This window comes from Crotalus tigris, unplaced genomic scaffold, assembly GCF_016545835.1.
Source record: "Crotalus tigris isolate CLP2741 ecotype Arizona unplaced genomic scaffold, ASM1654583v1 scf7180000023579.1091882, whole genome shotgun sequence".
Taxonomy (NCBI): domain Eukaryota; kingdom Metazoa; phylum Chordata; class Lepidosauria; order Squamata; family Viperidae; genus Crotalus; species Crotalus tigris.
In genome coordinates, this window is record NW_024100054.1 from 622,396 (window position 1) to 628,742 (window position 6,347).

Below are 6,347 nucleotides of genomic sequence, written 5' to 3' on the forward strand. Positions count from 1 at the left end.
TCGAAAATTGCTTTTATCTTTTTTTGAAGGCCACATCACAGTGCTGATTTACCTTCCTTCCATTTGGAATGAACTACTATTTCAAGATAGTGTTACCAAATTCCCATCTTATCTATTTGCTTTTGATTTCTGTTCCCTAAGAGAAAACCTCTGCATTTTCCTTTGTAAAATTTCAGAGGCTGGCCTCAGGCCAAAAAAAGTCTCTTCCAACTTTATGATTCCAGGGAATGGACTCCATCTGGTACTATTAAGTTTCAATCCATTATTTGCAGACCATTTTTTTTAACTTCCTAAGATCGCTTTGAATTTTATATTGTCTTCAAGGATATTAAGTATCTTATCTAATATTGTATCATTTTCAAATCTGATAAACATTCCCTGCACCTTTTCATCCCAAAAATACAAGGAATGAACTTACAGCACCATAATCCATGCCTCCCTAAGTCTGTTGAGGAACTATGGATGAAACTATTCAATATGTTTTTCAAGCCAACTTTGCATCTATTTGTCATATAGTCCAGCCCATATTTAAATTGCTCACTAATCAAAATGTCAGGGACTACATTATCAAATGTTTTGCTGAAATCAAGATATATTATGCCTACAGCATTCCCACAGTACATGTTATTCAATAAATAAGTGACAATGTTAGCCTAGCATGTCTTGTTCTTCACAGAGTTAGCTGACTTCTTTATAATCAGTGCATTGTTGTTAATGTTCATACATACCGATCTTTTGACAATCTTCTACCCTGAACCTCCTTTCTTGTAATTTAATCTATTGCTTTTGGTCCTATCCTCTAGGGCAATAAAGAATTGTCTGCTGTGTGATAACCCTTCAAATATTTGAAGACTATCACGATATTTGAAAGAAAAGAGGGAATGAGAGGGAACATGACTAAGATAAACAAAAGTATTCATAATCCGGATAAAATGGGCAAGAAGAAGCTGTTTTCTCCTTCGCAAAATACTAAAACCAGCTACCACACAATGAAATTGAATCTTGGAAGAATCAGAACAGACATAAACTTTGGAATTTGCTACCAGATGAGGTGCTAGCTCCCAGCTCTATGGATTTCTATAAAGGTTGGACAAATTCATGGATGTCGTGGGGATTAATGACTACTAGTCTTGAGGGCAGTGAGATTTCTCTGAAAGCTATCTGCTGTGAACCTAATGGGTTTCCTTCTGCAGTTGGTTGGCCACCATAAGAACAAACTGTTGAACTAGATGGGGCAGGGATCTGATCTAGCAAGGCACAGCTTTTATTCTTATGTTCTTAGTCATCTTTTCCACAGGCTAAACATTCTAGTCCCCACTTGTTGAAGAAAAAAACAATCTAAAGCTTTGGCATGCAGCCATGGAAGAATGCAAGAAAGCAAAATGCAACTGTGGAAGAATTCAAGAAAGCAAAAAGTCCCTACTCCTTGTTCAGAAAAGCACTGAGTTCATAGATCATTTATATACAGTTCTTGAAAAGATGGATGTCACCGAATTACAATCACAAAAGGAGTGAGCAATGATTACATTTTCTGAAGCAAATTAAAGCAGTTTGACAGGATTAGGATACCTTCTCCCTTCAGCAACAGAAATGCTAATAGGTATAGAAATCTTTTCACAGTCTTGCATTTCTGCGAAGGGAAGAAAACCCCGGAAGCAGTGTGTTTCTATCATGGCTCTGTTTTTAGTCGCCCTTTAGAAATCAGGTAAGGGAGCCTTCTGGAAAGTGGCAATGAGTTGCTATATTTTTGAGATGGATTAGATTAGAAAGTAAAAGGCATATATTATTCTGTTATAGTAGCAGAATTTTGCCTAGTCTCCAACCTTCTCATCTCAAAAAAGATAGTTGAGCTAGAGTTTAAAAGGACCATAGAGGAAACAGATGATCTAGTTCATTTCCTGTCAGTGTTGGGGTGTGTGTGTCAAAATATCCATCCTGAGTTTCCTTAACAACTACGTGAAACTTTTGGGAGAGGTCACCTGTCAGCATGGAGTTATGTATCATCAATAAAATACTTGGTTATACATCTTTAATCCAGGCTGTCAAGTGATGCCATTTTGTGCCTAGAGACCATAAGGGTTAGAATAGGGGAAAAATAGGTACCAACTCAACCAGGAGAAGACCAAGTCTGGGTTTTGAGGCCCTTGAAAGCCAATGCTTGAGATTTTTGACTCCCAGCTATATATGGGTTTGCATTTCCCTACTTAGAGCTAGTAGCCAATTTGGAGATCTTCCTAGACTCATGGCTGCAGCTGGCAAAGGAGAGTCTTTTCCTAATTTTGTCTGCTGTACCAATTGCACCCATGGCCATCATCCTGTGGTCATCTGATCACAATTTGCAACCTTTGTCTTTCAGCAAAAAATATCCATTGGGGAAGCTGGATTTGCTTTCTGTCTGCCTAATTCTTTTAATGACTGCTTTAAAGTTGTTTAAAAATCAGATCTGACTCAACTTCCGACTGCAACAATTTATGATGGAAATTCTGGTGCCAATTGTACATAAGTTGAGGATTAAATACAGAAGGAAATAAGTTTTAAAAGAAAAAAAACAAGAGACAGAGAGAGAGAGGGAAAGATGTCATCAACCTCTTGTAACAAATAATTTGGGTACAGATTTATTGCAAGTTTATACTTACAGTTTGCCCTGAGAAAAAGCATTCGTTTTTTTGGCAAACAGCAAAATATATAAAATGTATGCATCATTAGAGTGGAAACCAATGCAGGTCAACTTTGCTTAACAACTGCTCTGTTTAGTGGTTGGTATTGAAAAAGTAACTTTATGAGTGGCTCTTGTACTTACAACTGTTGCAGCATCCCTGTGGTTGTGTGATCGGGATTCGGGAACTTCAAAATAGGTGGGTGTTTACCACTGGTGGGATTCAAATATGTGAACAACCGGTTCTCTGTATGGATGCTGCTTCCGGAACTCCATTCTGGGCCTGGGCAACAAAAAATTAGCTACCGGTTCTGCCGAAGTGGTGCAAACTGGCTGAATCCCACCACTGATGTTTACAATGATTACCAGATACAAATCTAATTTGTATCAAAGCTCTTCTGCAGCCTTCTTGTTACATATTTTGGAATATTAAATCCAATTAGTATTCAGATTTGGTAGTTATCTGCAATAAAATCTAGTGTTTGTATACATATCTGCATGTATGTATACTGCATGTATATATGTGTATGTGTGCATTATATGTATATAGCAGCGAGACTGACCCACCGAACAGCTGTGAGGAGGGATTTTCAAATTTCAGACCGAGATCAGCTGTTACATCAAAGCCAGAACTAGTGAGGCTAAATGCGAGCGAGCGGGTGGTGGGCATGCTGACCATACGTTCTATGACCTGACCGTTAAAATGGTCACACAAGCTTCCATGTAAGCTCTTCCAATCTTCAGCCCTTACTTTGATGATGTCAACAGCAAGTTGACAAAAGCTCAGTAATAAAAAAGACTATTTTACATCCCGGAGTTCACTAATTTTATTGATTTTAAAAAAAATGTTTACACCTGGGATTCAAGTATTTAGAATAATCAAAGATACAATATGCATATGTGTATATGTATATATGCATACAGTGTGTGCGCGTAATGAATGCATAGTAATACATTCCCCACCATGTTAATTTTAAGGAAAACTAAAAATTCCTAGTGAAAATAATGTAATATTTTTCAGCAAGCCTTTTTGCTGAAGATGATAGAGGAAATCAGTGCAGAAAAACCAAGTCTGGAAGAATGTGGATACCTGATCAGGAGGGGCAAAACCATCTTTTTAAAAAGGACTTCTATTTCCTATAGAAAGGAAACCAATTTGTAACCTTTAAGGGGTAAAACTTTGTCTCTAATATCCAGTTGTAGCAGGATAAGGAATCTGATACAGCAGGGGGAAAATCTATGTTCTACTGACATGATTTCACAAGACCTTATGAGTCACAAAAAAAACCACAGAGACTTTTTAAAAGACTGGAATGGACTTTTTGTTGAAAGAAGAAAAGGCTGAATTGATGATTTATGGATTTGGGAGCCAGCAAGGATTAAAGATGGCAATTGATAGGAGTATAGAAGTCAAAATCCTATGTTTTCACCTTTTTCTTATTATGTGTCTTATTTTTCTTGCCATTTTTAATACTTTTATTGTATTGTACAATTCTAATAGAAATATATTTTAAAAAAATAAAAGAAAAAGGGAATTAGTGTATCCTAAAGTGCTCATTTCCTTTTTCTTTTCTTAGATTACAAGGTAGAATACGAAAGTCTCATGAAACAAGCAAGACTCACGAGAAACATTGCTGTGTGAGTGCTGTTGCTCAAAGCTGCGGCTGAAATATTCTCCTTGGTGTTCTTTTTAAATTAGCACTTAGTAAATACTAACATCATCTCAATCTTTTATTTCCTCCTGAAATACACTTTTTTCCTAAATAATTTTCTACTCTTCTGTAAACCTTGTGTCCGTCTGTCTCCCTCTAATGATGATGAATGGTGCCATTGTGGATACACAGGAATCCAGCATATTATTAATTTTCATACAAGGAATGACTGTGAATATGGGGGGTGGGGGGAGAAGGGCAACTTGCAAAAGATAATGCTGCTCTGGGAAATACCCTGGCATAAAATTCAAAATGCTCCATTCCACTCTTTCTCCGTTGTTGTTTTTCAGTCCTTTTCCCTCAACAGTCCTTGGCTCTGTTTGCACAACCTGACTGACCCAGTCAATCACCTTGAACAACAACCTAACTTTATGCATCAAAGCACACAATTGTGGATGACCTGGCCAGACAGATACCAATTGGAATCAACACCATACTCTTTTTCTGCCCATTTCACTCAGCTGTGCCATTGAAGACAAGAAAACAAGAAACAGGGGTGACATGATAGCAATATTCCAGTATTTGAGAGGCTGCCACAAAGAAGATGGGGTCAAATTATTCTCCAAAGCACCAGAAGGCAGGACAAGAAACAATGGTTGGAAATTGATCAAAGAGAGAAGCAACCTGGAATTAAGGAGAAAGTTCCTAACAGTGAGGACAATTAACCAGTGGAACAGCTTGCCTTCAGAAATCGTGGGTGCTCCATTACTGGAGGTTTTTAAGAGAAGACTGGACAGTCACCTGTCTGAGATGGTATAGGTCCTCTTGCTTGAGCAGACCTCCAAGGTCCCTTCCAGCTCCAATTCTATTCTATTCTATTCTATTCTATTCTATTCTATTCTATTCTATTCTATATAAAATTTATTCATGATCAATTTATTAAACGGAAAATCATCAGTGGTAGAATTCATTTTCCATCAACTCAACACAGCCATCAGAGTTGGGCAGCTAATAAATTTAAATAAAACAACATCAACCATAACAATAATTATAATAATTCTAAGAGCTTCCCACTATTGCCAGACCGTGGCAGAATCATGTCTTCAATGTGTTCCTAAAGGCTGGGAAGATCAAGGCCAGTCTAAGATCTGGAGTGATGAGCCCCAGGGCAGGTGTATGGTGGAAAAAACTCCATTCCTGGGTACACTGATACTGTTCTATAGAAAACACCTATAATATGCCTTCCCTGCTGGTTGTGATGAGATGGGTAGATGTAACCAGGAAGAGGTGATTCGTCAAATAATCCATCCCATGCCGTACAAGGCTTTATAGGTCATAACCAGCCCCTTGAATTGAACCCACAAGCATACGGGCAACTAATGCAGCTTGTGGAGCAGAGGTTTAATATGCACTGATGGGGAAGCACACACAATCACCTGCATGGTTATATTTTGTACCGCTTGCAATGTCTGGATGTCTGCAAGGGCAGCCTCATATAGCATTACAATAACTCATTTGAGAGATGACCAGGGCATGAGTGATTGTGAGCTATCTAGAGCCTCCTGGGTCAAGTACAACATGGTTGCACAAAAGACCTCCTGGCCACGGCTGTCACCTGCCCTGAATCCAGAAGGCTCAGATTGCACACTTGATCTATCTGAGGAGTGCCATCACATCCACAAACAAATATGGTAAATCCCTAGAACCAACAGCCCCCAAACCCAAAGCCACTTATTCTTGCTAGGATTGAGATTCTGCCTTTTGTTCTCTATACAGACCCCCATATTCTTCATCCCAAGTACAGGACTCCAGTAGCATTGCTTAATTTACCAAGGGTAGTTTGTTGAATAAGCCTCGATGCCAAGGTTGTGCCTTCAGTAATTTCATAAATTAGTGTTTACAAACCACAACACATTAAGCCCAAACCAAAAAGGCCTTATCATAGCTTAATGCTATATTGTGGATTTAGCAAATATGTGGACTTTTAAAATCAATTGGAATTAATCACAGCTTCAGAGGAGCTATTTTATTGTTGCATA